This window comes from Microchirus variegatus, assembly GCF_963457635.1.
Source record: "Microchirus variegatus genome assembly, chromosome: 2".
Lineage (NCBI taxonomy): Eukaryota > Metazoa > Chordata > Actinopteri > Pleuronectiformes > Soleidae > Microchirus > Microchirus variegatus.
Window position 1 is genome coordinate 3,997,903 of NC_139803.1, and position 17,686 is coordinate 4,015,588.

The window sequence follows — 17,686 nt, forward strand, 5'->3', positions numbered from 1 at the left end:
TAAAGTAAAGATTGGATTCACAATAATTTCAGTAGTACTAACACAATAATAAAAGTTTTCTATGCCACGTAAATGCGCATTACTACGGAGCCCCCGAAGTGACATGAGAAAAAAAAACAAACAAACAAAAAAAACAAAAATTTAATCTCAAGTTTCAAAGTTGAGATCTCGAGGTTCAAAACAAATTATTTTGAAAAAAAAAAATCTTCATCAAAATCATATTGTTTTGGGAAACTCGAGATCTCGTCTTTGAAACTCGAGATTTCGACTTTGAAACTCGAGATTTCATTTTTTGTTTTTCAATTTTTTTTTTTCAAAATTTTTTTTTTTCTTTTTTTTTGGGAAACTCGAGATCTCGACTTTGAAACTCGAGATTTCATTTTTTGTTTTTCAAATTTTTTTTTTCAAATTTTTTTGGGGAAACTCGAGATCTCGACTTTGAAACTCGAGATTTCATTTTTTGTTTTTCAAATTTTTTTTTTCAAATTTTTTTTTGGGGAAACTCGAGATCTCGACTTTGAAACTCGAGATTTCATTTTTTGTTTTTCAAATTTTTTTTTTCAAATTTTTTTGGGGAAACTCGAGATCTCGACTTTGAAACTCGAGATTTCATTTTTTGTTTTTCAAATTTTTTTTTTCAAATTTTTTTTGGGGAAACTCGAGATCTCGACTTTGAAACTCGAGATTTCATTTTTTGTTTTTCAAATTTTTTTTTTCAAATTTTTTTTGGGAAACTCGAGATCTCGACTTTGAAACTCGAGATTACATTTTTTTTTTTTTTTTTTGTCTTTTTTTTTTTTTTTCTCATGTCACTTCGGGGGCTCCGTACATTACCTTTAAGTCTGAGGTTTTTTTTTTGGTGAGCAAAAAAGAAAGCAAGGAACTGCATGCACGCGTAAGTGCGGAGAGGCAGATGTTGATGAACAAGTTTGCATGTTTGCCGCCTGTGTGTGTGTGTGCACTTACTTGTATTTGTGTGTTCATGAGAGAGGGACATTGTGTATATCAAATAAAAAAGAAGGGAAGGGAGGAAAAAAAAACCGCCGCGATCTGGCTCTCGTCTGACATTTCAAAAAGCCAGCCAGCCAGCGGAGGACAGAGAAAGTTTTTATGAAAACAGACAGAGTGTCCAGCAGCGATGATGGACAGAGAGAAGGAAGGAGAAAGTGCAGCATTCAGAGAGTCAGGAAGGAAAGAGGAAGGAGCCTGTGCAGTTTCATTGATTTGAACCAGTAGGAGGAGAGAGAGAGAGAGCGGGTATGGGCCGTCAGACTCGGAGACAGAGCGGCTACTGTAGGAAAATAGCTTTGTAATAAAGTTACAGCGCAGCACAGAAGACACTGAGTCTGACAGACAGAGGAGGAAAATGTAACAGCAAGAGAAATCTCAGAGAAAGAGAAAGAGAGAAAAAACACACACAGGCTTAACAGATGGAGAGAACTGCAGTTTTAGCATCGGTTACTGTTTATACTGTGAACAGCTGTGAACCATGTCAGCTGAGTTAGTGAGTGACGACTTAGTCTAAATGTGTGATCATTATTCTTTCACACATTTCATAGCTCCCACGTACTCGTTCAATATGTACCTGTAGTTTTTTTTTGTTTTTTTTTTTAATGCTAAACTATATAAAATAATAGTATATTATATTTATTATGGCAATTTTTCATGAACTCAAAGTCACTTCATATCTACATTAAAAGCAGAATGAATAGAAAAGACAAAAAGACAAAGAAGTGAAAACTATTACATATTGAAAGCAGTCTTGAAAAGGTGAGTTTTGAGGAGACGTCAGAACAGACAGTCATGGTCGCCATGCATTATGGGAAATGTAGTTCATGCATGTCAAAAGCAGGCCTTAAAGCAGCATAGACCTATTTTAAAACAGATTTTTAAGACCAATTAATCACTCGCGGGCCACATATAATGACGTGGCGTTGCTCTACAGCAGGGGTTCTCAAAGTGTTGATACCTGAGGGCCAATTTAGGAACCCAACATTGGACTGAGGGCCGCCAAAGGAAAAAAACAGAAAAAAAATCCAATTTGTAATAATTTTAATGACCAGTTTGCAGTTCTACAGTTTAGCATTAAGTAATATAAGCGTTTAAATAAAGTAATTTAAGCGTTAATATAATAACGCTTAATAATTTACTGGGTAATTACCCAGTATTTTGGCCATTGTTCTTACCTTCTAATTACAGGTTAATACCAAGTAACACATTTCTGTTACCATATATTTACTGGGTAAATAGCTAGTAATTGGGGGCTGTAGCTACCTGCTTATTACCAGCTTATAACCCAATAATACACTAAAATTCACCATATAGAAACCAGGTAAATACCCAGTATTTTTGTTTACACTTATTGGTCTGTATCCAGTAATGTCCAATAAACATTTAACAAGCTTAGTAGCTCCTGGATTAAAACTATCAACTGTAATTCATTGCGGGGGCCGCCAGAAATGTTTCTGCGGGCCGTCATTGGGCCCCCCGGGCCACACTTTGAGAACCAATGCTCTAAAGCAACACTTGTTCCACACCAGACCCAAGTTTTTCGCGAGACCTCATGAGGAAACGTTAAACCTGTTGTCAAATCAACCAGTGTTTTCTACACTTTATGTATAGATGCTAACTTTTTTTAAGGGTTACCAAACATTGTGACCCAGCTCACAATACACATCTTGACAGGAGCACATTTTCCCCCCGATACATTTTCAAATATTTTGCTGCCATTTCTATTACACCTAATGTTATTTTGAACAGATAAACCAGCCTTTTCCAAGTGATAACCGTAAAAACCATAAACGTATACACAGTACATATATAATCTTAAACTGAAAGAGTGAATTAAGCTGCGGGAATTTTCCTTACATTCATAAAGTGCATAAAAATATGACTTTACGTGCGTCAAACTGTCAACATTGTAGCCGAGGTCTGATGAAGTTTATAGTTTCCTTTGCCAGTATTTTTATATTACCCCGAAGACGAACGCACGCACATAAAATTATCAAAATAATCCGACACAAAACAGAGGGATGAGGGAGAAGGTCAGGGAGCTACTGTACGAGGAGGAAAAAAAAGAGAGACCGAAATGAACAGATGAGCCCACTGCAGCGAGGAGTAAACAAACCCCGAGCTGCACTCTCCGTCACGACCCGTCGCGACCCTGTGACCGTGTAACTAATGACCTTGACATTTACTGCACAAGGACCACGAGAGCAAATCCATGGTGGACGCACAAAAATAGTCTGAGCAACTCCCCAAAAAACTATATAAAATAAACAGTAGAAGGCAAAGGAAAATGGGAGATAAAGTACTGCATGGCCGTGAACACACAGCAACAGAATAGTGATCATAACTATCTCTTTATCGTTTGTCTGAAGGTGCTACATGCGTCATTTGAACGAGGGAAGAAACAAAATAAAAGCCGCTATCTTCTTCCAAAATGGTTTTTTTTTTTACCTCAGGAACATTAGTTGTGACTTTGAACACGTTTGCCTCGACGACATTAGCTCGAGAGAGATGTGTGCGCCTGCTGCTGCTCTGGTGCAGAGCAGTTGCGGAGTGTGTGTGTGTTTTGTGTGTTAAATCGCGCCGCAATCTCGCACCTACGTCGCGCGCGTTCGTCGTCGTCGTAAAAACAGCTGTCGAGCTCGAGAGGTCGGACGGCGAATGGAGAACGTTAAAAACATCTGGAGAAAAAGAAATCACACCGAACAAATAAGAACTCCATATGTTTGGAAGACTCCACCCCCCCCCCCCCTTTGTTTCCCTCCTATCTTCCAGTCACACTGCTATTTAGCTTAACTGCGTCTCTGCAACCTTATGTAAATAATACCCAGCACCTTGAATCTTAACATTTTTTACCCTCCCTAAAGGCCACATTATACTTCTACAACTGCATAATGCGTTATCCAAATGCGTCCCATGTCCGGAGGTGGTATGCACGCCCCCACTAAATGTACCGGGGGACTGATGGCGGGCGAATTTAACAGTCTTATTGGACCGATGAGGGACATGGACGAAGAAATCCACTTCAGGTATTTCCGATCGTCTACGCCGTGTGCTACCTTATCATATTAACCATCGGGGCACCCACCGCGTGTCTGTTGATGCCGCCACCAGATACTGGCTAAGGACCAATCGCAGCCCTTTGCCGTCTCCGTTGTCCCTTGACGGAGTGACGGACACTTAAAAAAATATTTTTTTGCATAGCCGGATACGACGTAGAGGCTCTCCGACAAGCTCCGGAGTATAACTTGTGCTTAAAGGTGAAGTAAGTAGTTTATAGTGCCATCTAGAGGAGAGGCTGAAATTTACAACAAAGACCTGCTGCTCTGCTCACCCCCCTCCCTTCCCTGAGCGCTACGGTATCCGCAGCCGGTCAAATGTCGTCCTCGTCGTCTTTCTCCGCGTCAGCAGATGAGGTTCGTGAGGCGAGGGAGAGGGCGGAGCTACCGCGGCCGTAGCAGACGAAGCGGAGAGAGAGGAGGCGGGACTTCCGCTAAAAGTAAAGAGACGCTTGATTTGTTCTTTCGCGTTTGTCCTTACAGGCTCCGGTAGAAACATGGCGTCTCGCTGCTTACAGTGGCTATGCAACCGCGGCCCGTGACCATGTTATTTTACATGACTTTTTGAAACACTTTAAAAAAGATAGGTCATTGAAATGATCATTATTATTTCATTATTATTTGCATAAACTCTGATAACTCATATTTTGATGTTGTTAAAGCTCACATAGAGTTGGTCCTGTTGCACATATATGTTAGTTATGGAGGTCTACTTACATACATTAGCTTGTTTTTATGGTCAAAAACCTCCTAGTTGCTGTAAACGAGCCGACAGAAATCTGTCTTTTCTGACGCTGAGACTCAACTCTCTCAACCCCGGAAGTGACATATTCAGCACGCCAGCTCTCAGAAGCGCAGCTCCCCCCTCTGGAACGGTGGATGCACTGCTACTCATTATCAAAACATTGATTTAAAAAAGTGTTTAAAAATAGCTTCGTCACGATTTTCAGTGATCTCGCTGAGCCCGAGATTACGATAAAACACAGCGTTCTCAGCAGTGGCTGAACTGTTTGTTTAGAACCTTCAGGGCTTCATAAACAAGGTAATGACGCTGATACACACTAAAGAAAACTGTGTTAATTGGAACTTCCGGTCTAGTTCCGCTTTAATCAATTTAGTGGGATGGATAAAAAAATGGGCGTCTGTCTCTTTAAGAAGGGAGCAGTAGCGCGGTGTGGAGAACGCACTTTTTTCTCTGTTTTGGACAACAAGCTTCAGCTATATGCTCCGGTGGAACTTGGTGAGAAAACCTACATATATTTTTAAGCAACATCAAATCTGATATACGCATATATATTAATGTATATATATAATGTATATATATACATTAATAAAAACTTATGGTTATGCTAAAAAATTGTATTTGTTAAATGTCAGTCCTGAGCATTAAAAATACATATATGTGTGTGTGTGTGTGTGTGTGTGCAAAGGACCCTAAGGATACATGAGGGTTCGCTCACAGTCTTTTGCTCTCTAAGTCAGCTAAGAATGACTCAATCACTGCCCACACTTGCAAACCCACCCATTATCTGTAGTGGGCATAACTGCCTCACACACTGATGCATACACTTATGCATGAATGCAGGAAGGTGAGACGTCTCCAAGAAAAAAACAAACACTTCATTCGCCATCATTAGCGTGGTCTGTTGCTTCGCATCATGCAGCTTCAGAGGCATCCGCACGCATGTTCAAAAACAGTGCGAATCAAAACATTTCTCCGTCAAACATCTGGCATTCTCACTCACGCCGGCTTCACACAATTCTCTGTTTATCCTCGCACTCGTTTCACAGTTTCTTCTTCTTCTTCTCTCGGCCTCCCCTCCTCTCTCTTTCTCTTTGTCATCCCTCTTTACTCCAGGGAGGCAATTACCGTTTTCCCTTGGACTCAAACTAATTAGCTTAAAAACTCCCACAAATAAATAAAGTATTTGGATGTGTGTGTGTGTGTGTGTGTGTGTGTGTTGTTTGTGCACCTATGTGCTTCTGAGTAAACGAGTGGAAAATGAATCTGAATACATACATACTAATACGGCACAGATTTAGACGAGGCTAAAGCCCGTTATAGCGCGTTTGCTTTAAAAAACGCTACCGACGCGCACCGTGCGTGGCAACGAACACACACGGCTCGCTATTGATCAAGAGTACGCACGGCAAAGACTTGCACATGTCTGACAGCTTAACTTTGATCAAATCTTAAGTGTACACAGACACACACACACACTCTCTTTGCTATATGTGCTGCCATGACAGCTCATTTTGCTCCCGCTGCAGAATCGGTACAATAGAAAGCCAGTCGTGGCAGACGGCTGTGTCGCAGAGATGTCTTCTACATGTCATTTTTTTTTAATAATGTACTGATATCAAAAAGATTCCTACCCTACATTCATGAAAAATAATAAAAATAAAGTCACATTTCCAACAGCAACATAGAAACTCAAGTGCAGGTTGGACCTTCCAACAGGTTGGACCTTCCAACAACAGTGGGTGCTTCTGATTTTAGGCTGATTTGCCAAATTATCCAGTCGTACGAGGGATAAACAGACGTGATTTTAATGCCGTCGGACACATCAGAGTCTTCCCGATTTCAAATTGTAGGTATTAAAGGTGCATTATGTAATAAATCTAAAGCAATTGGCTATAAAAATCCACACAATGGCTACTGATGACACTGACATTCCACTTCCGTGTGCGTTTACAATCTGAGGTCACGTTAAATCACGCACGTTTCGGTGAGATCGCAAATCCCTGGAATCTCCTTCTGAAATCCTTTTCGATGAAACGCTAAGTGTCGTGGTCCTGCGTCTCGACTGGGTCGTCTAGTCTGTGCTTTCTCAGGATCGCTTACAAAGTTTGTTTTGTCTGTGGTCTCCCACTTTTTTTTTTTTTAAATCAAGTCAGATATGGAAATCCTTGAGTGGTGCAGACTTCCTGGCGGCTCTTTTTGAGAATCAACCTCGTGCCTATTTTCACCTTGAGACGTGAACACATATATATATTGAAAACTCTCTTTTGCCACAGTTTCGGTATCTACCCACAAACACACCCTGAAAAGCCCTCTACTATGTCAGTTCCCTGAGTAACAAAGACTATTTAGTGTATATGCGATTAGATTTCAAAAGCAAAGCAAATGTACAGCAGTTCAGAAGCTCTGCAGTACGTGAGCAGGAGATCCAGACACTTCTGGTAGGAACGTCAGAGCTGTGCAAGGCACACACACACATCCATTGTGAAAGTGGCCTTGCACCGGATTTCCGCGGCACGTCAGTGGCGCGATCGCCGTTGCAAATAGCTTCCATTCTAATCAATGAGAGCATTTCCACGGTTCGCCGCGCTGAAGCGCTTTCGACAGGTAGCAGTTCTATTTTTGCCGTTGCCGCTGCTGAACCTCGTAAATTTCAACAGAGCAGATCGCACCAGACAGGAAGTGCGACACAGACACAAAGTAAAACACTTCCGCCCCCCCCTTTCAAAATAAAACACAATACGCAGGTCATATAGCCTGTCACGACTTCACTTCGACATTACGACGTGACCTAAGCTAGCAGGTCAACAGTCAATTAATCAGAGCGTCTCAGAGAGTCATAATGTACGACAAGAGACTGATTGTTGAAGTGGAGAAACATAAAATCTTTTATGACACCAGATCAACAGTTCTACCACGTCGGAGAATGAAAGAAGCCGTGTTGTTGTTGTTGTTGTCGTTTCCTTTATACACACAGTCTATCGCGGGATCTGGCAACTCGCATCCGTTCGAGATTATCGCGCGATCTCGCGTCCGTTCGAGATTATCGCGCGATCTCGCGTCCGTTCGAGATTATCGCTTGATCTTGCGTCCGTTCGAGATTATCGCGTGATCTCGCGTCTGTTCGAGATTATCGCGTGATCTCACGTCTGTTCGAGATTATCGCGTGATCTCGCGTCCGTTCGAGATTATCGCGCGATCTCGCGTCCGTTCGAGATTATCGCTTGATCTTGCGTCCGTTCGAGATTATCGCGTGATCTCGCGTCTGTTCGAGATTATCGCGTGATCTCGCGTCTGTTCGAGATTATCGCGTGATCTCGCGTCCGTTCGAGATTATCACGTGATCTCGCGCCCGCTCGAGATTATCGCGCGATCTCGCGTCCGTTCGAGATTATCGCCCGAGGCACCAGCGCCGCCGCTGTAACGCGCCCGGTGGGGATTTGACGCCGGGCAGAGGTCGAAGCAGAACCGCACCGCTGACGTGCCGCGGCTATAACGCGTCCAGTGGAAATCCGGGGTAACACACAGCAACTGCTTGAAAATTTAAAAAAAAGCTGCTTAAAAACAGTGAATTTCAGACCCGATACTACAGTTATGACAGCTTTGACGACAACATTTTGCTTGCATTTTGCAGCACTCAGCCCACACATCACACAAACATGTCAACATAGAGGAAAATGCCTTTTTCCTGCTAGCTCTAAAATGATGTGCTCACACTGTAAACACAGGGAGATGCACAAGTAATTCTTCATTTGATTTGATTCCTCCAGGGAAACACAGGGGGTGACTCTTAGTAATAGCACTCTGTTTCCAAGTAGAGCACGAACACACAAACACGTGAGAAACCCTGGTGTTGGGAGGGGAGAGCGTCCCATTTTTTTTTTTAATAACAAAAAAACTCTGGGGAGCCGCACATGTTGATGGCTAAATGACACTTACAGGTTGATGTGCCGTGGCTGTGGCAGTGAAAAATAACAGGCTGCCAGGTACAAGGGGAGGGAGGGAGGGAGGGAGGGAGGCTGGGGCTACACAGGGATTTCAGGCAGCAAAGAGGAGCTGATGATTAAAGTGGCAAACACAAACACTTGCAGAGCTGTGAATATCATTTGTAGATGATTGGTGTAGTCTGAGTTTGCAGAGATAGTGTTTTCACCAAGAGTCAAAACTTACATTAGTGTCATCATGAATGAATAACCCATTTTTGTAAAACAGTGAAACAAACAAACTAACTGGCCATCCTCATCAGAGGCTCTGCACATTTTCGAGGAAAAACTCCAGAACAGAACAACTTGCGCACCTGAGGCGATTCCTGCACAGAGGTGCAGAAGAAAACCTTTACGAGCAAGTGCATCCAAAGCTGTGGGTTCTCCTCAACTTATAAGAAGTCAACACAATGTGGACTCGCATTGTTTTAAGGCCCCGAAGGAACATCTTGGATGAACCGTTGACTTTACACGTTGTTTATACACAATGTGTATGTGATGCTACAGCTAAAGAAGTACTGAATAGAAAAGTGATATGAATATACAGTTTCTTGTCGTATCGCAAAATAGCCACAGTACATCAGTTTTATTGCCACCGTAAAAAAATCAACTAAGCAATGTGCATATACTGTATTAGCCTTATATAATAAGCAGACTGTTTCTCCAACACATACTTGTGTGTCTTTTTTCAGTTTTCAGAGCAGTCTAATGCTTTTCTTCTTTGTGATTCATTTGATGTTGATATTGAAAGGTACATTATGTAATAAATCTAAAGCAACTGGCCATAAAATCCTCCTAATATCCTCCAACCACCACTCAACAACAACAGTACAGCCAAAATATTGACATTAAAAAAACATATTTTGCAGACTGCAAATCATGAAATCATGTTTTGGCGTCATGTGGCGCCACCTACCGCCGTCCACCAATCATTGCAGTCGGTAGAGTCTCAGCTGCCAAGCAACCGCGGGTTGCCGGTTATGTCAGAAAACGAAACCTAAAAGACCTCGGTATTTTGAATTTGAATGTAGTAACCGTTTTTGGCCACATTCTTACATATGGCACCTTTAAGCATAGTTGCATAGGGTGGGATTGCAAGTCGATAGATCGCCAACGAAGAAAATGACGTAATCGCAAATTCACATGTATTCATTGGTACAAAATTGGTAGGTATCTACAAGGAATAAGAGCAGAATAAATACCAATAAAAACAAAACCAAGAAGAGGCAAATAAGTCCTCGCATCTCACCCACCCTGGACCTTAAGGACATGGACAACAGCCACATTAAAGACTGAATAATAGCTGTTGCTTGTTTCCAGTGTGATATGTTTTCTCTGGAAGATGAAAAAAACGAATATGACCACAGCACTTTAGAAGAGAGAAAAAACAAAGAAAAAGACGGCAAGCTGTTCATTAAGCGAGTGGGTCTCAAAGAAAAACACAAGAGCTGATGTGAGGATGTGTCAGGACAATGCTGTCTAGTTAACAAAGTCAATAAATGCAGGAATTATTGCCGAGCTGGAGCCAAATATGAAGGTGAACCAGTGTGGATGCACCTTCCTTGGCGCAATTGCATCAGTAAAAGAAAGTGATGATACCTCTTTGGCCACAGTTAGATGGTGTTGGAGGCCAAGATGAAGAGAGTGGAGCAGCTGGTGCAGTGACCAGAGTGACCACACGCCTTAGGAATAGAGAGGGAACTCTCAGGCTAATTAAATATGTTCCTATATATGGTCCAAAATGTAAACAATTTTAACTAACAAACAGTATCCACTGCAAAAACGGTTTATCAGGTCTGGATGAACAAAAAAAGTAAATGGGACCAACACCCAACAGAAAGGTGGCCATTTTGGATCCAATAGAGATTTTTTGGAGCAATTTTGGCAATGACATGAAGCACATTTATGAAGCACAGTATTTGCCAGAGGTCGCCAACTCCACTATACAAAGTCCAGTCTGAACTGAAACTGTTCTGAATCTGAACTGAAACTGACCAATGTTCAGAATATGGAAACACCATAATTTCACAGTTTAATGCGCTGAGAACAGCTTTTGAAAGATTTGCAGGACGACCAACAGATGCTCAGGGAAACTGACGCACTCAAAATGTCTACTCAGTGAGAGTTTGTCAAACTAAACAAAAACGGCGGGCCACTTGATCAAGTTTCTGAGAAAAATGTGTCCTATTATATATTAGTAGTAGTAGTAGTAGTCAAAAATCAGCCAGTTGTTAAAAACAACTCATCCACCTAAACAGCCTGACTGGAATTAAAATTTGGATTCCACCCAATTCTACTAAGGATGAGTGTTTGCAAAAAAAACAGGTCTTATTAGGCTACAGGTAAATCAGTGTTGAAAAAAAATGGATGACACCATTTTAGTGTTTTGTTTTATACTGAAGCATAGCAGAATCAGACTCGGAAACTGTGGCACGTGGTGTCGTGCAGGTATTCCAGCTGAGAAAGCCTTCATTAACATCAAAAAAGTCATCAGCATTCATAAAATACAGCACTAACCCTGGGGGTAGAAAATTGCAGAGGGAATATTTCTAACAGAAAAGGAAATGCACTTAATAAGAGAGACATTTTTTTTTTTTTTAGACCAACCCAATTTGAATTCTGTAAATTGCTTGCCAAAAACCTGAAATCACACAACAAGACTATACAATGTATGTATTTTTACTATAGGATCAATTAATTGTATAGATTATATTTCACAAAGTGAATCATCTCTTTCATATCTAGGGTATAAATAATGTAGACTATTACGTCCCCATAAACAAAACATTCAGCAAAGCAACGTTTAACCAAATAACGATCACAATCATAAGTTTAATAGTCGTTCATTAAGAAACTTAAAGTTTTCACGGCACACTTGCAAAACCCGTCATGGCCCACACGGAGGCTGTGACCCATATACATACTCTCACTGTTTAGAATTCCTAAATTGATCCCACCAGAACCTCGGATCAGCAGTGATTCAACACTCGAAAAACTAAATATTTTAGCGATTTTACCTGGAAGCCACGCTTTCCAATCCATAGACACACACTGTATATACTAGACAACATGCCACGCAACATGTCTTGTCGAATATGGGGGATAGCTGTTGCGTCCCAGTGTGGGAGAACATTTTACCAGATAACCAAAGATCCTAAGAGGGCAGCCATAAAATGTGCCTGATGCAACCAAAGAAGATGAAGCAATGGATTCTGCTTGTGTAAAGATCACTTCATTATTTCATCACAATAATGTTGTCCATTGAAGAAAGTGGCAAGAGTGCTTGGATACTGCAGGTCTGGCTGTTTCCATACTCGGATATAATCACTCTCTCAATTTATCCGATATTGTCGCTCGATGGATTTAAATTGGACAAAGAACCCCTGAAAGCTTGAACTGATGATTTTTTTAAGAGGTTTTTCCTGCCAACATGGCAGTGCGATCCAACTGAGTTACGTAGCCTGGCTAATGCTAGACCACATCGCAATCTCATTTTCAGATTGACTACAGGTTTGGAAACGGTGTAATCACCTCCCACTTCCAAGAGGCATTACCAACAGTTAACCAACCAGACCCATGAGACCCACAGAGGTTCTCTCTCTTTTGGCACAGCTTGGCACAATCTGTGCCATTTGAGATTTCTTACGTACCAAACTATTAAAAACCCATTAAATTTTATTTATATGTCACTACAGTAGTATGATGAGAAAGTATGATAATTGGCTGTAAATCAATGCTCCCTGTGCGGTGCGTAATAACAACTCTGTGACTCTGCAGCGTCTTCAGTTACGCAGCGCCATAGATCTGGCTTACCTTGGTCAATTAGGGTGATTGACAGCTCGTTTTAAACCTCTAAATCGGTAGAATCAGACCCCGGTCTCCAAATGTGTGTGAATCACTTCATTAGCGAGTCAAAAGGACATAAATGCATACGACGCATTTGTGCGGACATTCGCCCTTCTCTAATTAGAACGATCTAATGTCGCTCTGTAATGCTGAATCAGACCGGGATTTGTCCCCAAAGCATGCTGGGAAGTGTAGTTCTTCATTAGAAGTGGTTTTGTTCCAGTGGAAATAACCTGTTTTGATAAACAGCAAAGGTAAGACAACATTTCTGCGTGTATTTCTTGAAAGTCAGTTGTTGTTTTGCTCTTATTTTGGGGCTGGATCTGTGAATCTTGGTCGGAGAGTGATACAAATGGTACCGCTGGAATCTATGGGTTCTCCGCTGTCTGGCCAGACACGTGTTTTTTTTGTTTACATAATCACACTGACGCTCCGGTGCTGCTTTTCAATGAGTGCGCTATAACGTTTTTTTTTCCGCTCCTGCTGGTTTGATCCGTCTGTGTTTTAACTGTGTTTGGTGAACATAAGAATGGTTTATATGAGCTTTTAGCTGAGTTTCTGACCTTTCTGTGGGTATGCAGCATGTCTGTGTTTGTTAAAGTAAGACATGGTTTTATGACGCTTTTGTCGCTGCGTCACCGTGAAGAAGAGGTTAAAATGGAAGCCTAATCCAAAATGCAGCAGCCCTTTGGTGACCACCGTGTTGAATGTCTACAAAAGCTGCTAGATGTCACTTCTCTGTTGTCATCGCGATAAGGCTGCCTCTGTCGCACCAGAGGGAAATGCCAGTTGTTAGTCGGCCAAAACGGCGCCCTTGCCAGATGCACTGGATTCACCCAGGCTATGCCTCACGTGGAACACTGTAGCCCTAATGGACAAACTGAAGGACACTAAAGTATATGAAGTTTAAATGTAAACCAATTTGATTCATGGCCACTACTAATGCCGTCGAGTGGAATGTCCCGGAGAAAGAAAAAAAAAAACATTAAAAAAACAGAAGACATAAGCACTAAATGGTTTATTTACTTGGAGTGTAACAGCACTGCAGGCCTGCGTGGGTTGTGTAAATCATATAAACAGATCACAACACTGACTCGACAACACTGCACTGAGAGCAAACCTACTCCAATATTGAAAAACCTGAAGCGCTGTAGGTCTCAACCGATCATCACATTAGCCTTTCAGCACATGTGTGTGTCTGTGTGTGTCTGTCTCACTTCATGTGTTTGCACTGAGCAGCAGGAGCCTCAGCGGAAGGCTGATACGGTAATGTATTCTGTTCAGCGTTGGCTTTGCCGAGAACGTACACCGTACGAACTGATCAAAAAAGAGAGGTGGAGTGACTTTGCTCAGTGGTGACGGCGCGTTATTATTCACATCTGATTACAAGAGAGAGGGGGGGGCGAGGTGGCAGTTACAGAGACGGAGCAGGTGATGTGGAAACAGGGAATAGTCAAAGTAAGTCAAATGTAGAGAAACAGAGACGGGGTGAATAGAGAATGGCTGTCATTTATGGACACAATGTACAAATATAATAAGCAAAACCAAGTGTATTCAGATATATGGCTGCAATTATTTATCAATGACTAAATTAGGGTGAATTCCAATTCCTTGCTTAACCCTCAATCTCAAAAATGTGCGCTCCCTCTAGTGCAAGTGCTGTCCCGATTCTCAGAAAAATTAAGTTGAGGGCCAAGTTTAAGGGCTGTATCGCCCTCAATATTGAGATTTTTCCGAGACCACCCCTTTGGAGCAAGGGCTACCCAGAATGCATTGCGTGTTTTCACATAACAAAGATGGCATGGAAAGCAGCGAAACGAGTACGCTACAGATTAAGTATTTTCTTTGTTAATAGAGATATAAAAATGATGAAAACCATTGTATTATCTTAGTTTAGGCCCATATTATGGATTACTGACGTCATTGTTGCGTAACATTTATTTTTATTTGTACGATCTTTTGTCAATAGCCGGCCGGTGCGGACAAGCGATGGTTTGCTGTGGTTTACTTTTCAATAAGCCGTGGTGTGTGGTAACTGATCGTAATAAATAATCCTGACGTAAATGTGTTCTTCTTCTTCTTCTTCTTTTTTGGAGTTGACAGACTGGATGCAGCTTTCGCGTTATTCTGCCCCCTACAGTCTGAAGACGTATCTGCATTTAAGGCGTGTCCCATTTCTAAGTGACAAAAATTAACCCTCAACACACTTGGTTTTGAGGACCAGTTAAGATTAAGGGTTGAGCTTGAGGGTTAAGATAGGAATTGGCCCTTAATCTTCAACTAATTTTATAATCAATCAGTTTGAATGTTGTTCTTCATATAATTAAACAAGTTGCCTGATTTTTCAGCTTCTTAAATGTGAATATTTTCAGATGTATTTGCATTCGAGAACATCGTCATTTCCGCAGCAGATCAACATTTTCTTCATCATCTTACGAGAAAAGAACCGACTGATGAATTGATATTGAAAACAATAGTTATTTGCAGCCGTATTCTGACGATTAATTTCATTTATTCATGTTTCCGCACAACTTAACAGCACTAGTGCCTCGGATTGATACTGCAATACATTAAAATAACATTTTAAAAAACAACTCTGTTACTGTGTGGTTATTAAAATACAATGCGACATGATAAGTGGATCTACCACGGACTATGATTCAGCATCTTTATTTGTTATTGTTGATGTTTTTATTCTGCTTCTGTCGAGCCTTTGTGAACACAAGCAATACTATCACACCTGACTAAGGGAGCGTTTGTGTGTCCACAGCGAAACTTTTCACTCTTTTCCTTTGTGTTTTTCATTTGTATTCCAACCTATTAGCAGCTGTCGTGCTTTAAAACCACAATGTTGCTGTTGCCTCTGTATTTTAAAAACATATACATGCGCAGGACAAGATCCGAACCGACACGTGTTGATATTTCAATTACATACGACTGTTTCTTTACCAAATAAACACAGTATATCTTAAAAGTTCTGTTTTCAACACGGTCAACACATTCCTCCAACCCATTAATTATTCCAATAATCGTTCGAACAGTACGAATTATTAGATGACAATGTTTTGTAAATCACATGTAAAGCTCATGGGAACAATATTCAGGATAAATAAATGAAAAGAAGAAAGTCATTACGACTCAAAAGGAGCAGAGAAAACAACATATTCAGAACTAAAATGATGAAATGGTGCGTCAGTGGAAAAGGAACCAGTTTATGGAATAATCTCGACAGAGAAGCCAAATAAATTAAGTTAATTTAAAAAAAAAGATGATTAAATCCAACATAATGACTTTTGTCAGGGTTTTGCTCTATTTTGAGTTGTGAGTTGAATATTTTGGAAATGTTTTTGAGGAGCAGTTGGAGGTAAGAGGCTGTGATTGTTTTGTTTATTAATGTCTTGTCTTGTTCATGCTTTGGTATCTTTCTTTTATTCTGTGTTTTTGTTTTTGTTTTGTTTCAGGAACAACATTAAAGAACAATTTCATTTCACTTTTGCAGCTGCCAAATAAAACTAATCAGTTAAATTGAACTGTCAAGAGTTTCAGTTTCCATCAGAGGTTTATTGCCTCTTATCAACTTGATTTACCATATTACCATTATCTGTTTGACTTATTTAAATGCTGATTATTCTTATTCATTTAACACTATATCTATAATCCAGTGATTCATAAACAAAGTCGAACTGACTAAGGGATGTCTTATTTCCAAGATAAGATAAATCACTCTCTTCTTGTGCTGGATTATGTTTCTGCATGTCTTAAACACCAGGGGTGAGATATACAGTATGTATAAACTGTGAATATGTAAACTACGCATGTGTCACACTATGATTTTTCCGCTGGATTCCACCACTGACTGTGCCTGAGCTTCATTAGAGACAGAAAAGCCAGATCTGCACTCACTGTCCACCTGCTGTTTCCTTCATCGTCGCACCACTGTTTAATCATGGACACACACACACATTCTTGTACTTGCCGCATACTGAGGACCAGCATTTCCACTTTATAAATCAACACAATTACAAATATCTACTTCATGAATGACATCTATAAAAAAAAAAAACTACTGAGTGCAGTACCATAAAATGTCTGCAGGTGGAGCCGGGTTTTTGTACTAAATTGAAGACCTCAGTTAAAAAAAGACAAAAAAACTGAATATAGCATGCTTACAACCTAAGGAAGTGATTTCAATGAAAACAAAGTGGGGACCGGCCAAAATGTCCTCACTTTGTAAAAATGACCTCACTTTGTTGGTTAAAAACCCCTCACTGGTCCTCAGTATGCCGCAAGTACAAGAACACACACACACACACACAAATTATTGTGCTTGCCGCATACTGAGGACCAGCGTTTACACTTTATTAATCAACACAATTACAAATATCTACTTCATGAATGACATCTATAAAAAAAAAAACTACTGAGTGCAGTACCATAAAATGTCTGCAGGTGGAGCCGGGTTTTTGTACCAAATTGAAGACCTCAGTTAAAAAAAGGACAAAAAAAACAGAATATAGCATGATTACAACCTAAGGAAGTGATTTCAATGAAAACAAAGTGAGGACCGGCCAAAATTTCCTAACTTTGTAAAAATGACCTCACTTTGTTGGTTAAAAACCCCTCACTGGCCCTCAGTATGCCGCAAGTACAAGAATACACACACACAGCAGGTGACCCTTTGATCCATGGCTTTATTCCAAGGTGGACATACTACATCAACAGATATCCGCCTCTATAGATTCCTGTCAAAAGCACCATTATATTTAATGACGTTATACTCAATGTCATTAAATATAATTTATTTAATTATATTTAAGAGCATTTTTACATATAAATGTCAATCATCAAGCTTCAAACCCAAGCCTCTAAAACACAGACACATTTGCTCCCGGCTCCACCCTCCACCGTATATACATCTCCATGGAGACTGGCGCTTGGCAACAGCCGGAGGAGAGAGCGCGTTGCCGCGGCAATGCTAACACCCGAACATCCCTCGCATGGTTGAGGAGGAGCAGTGATGTCACCACCGGGGTGGACAGACAGACAGA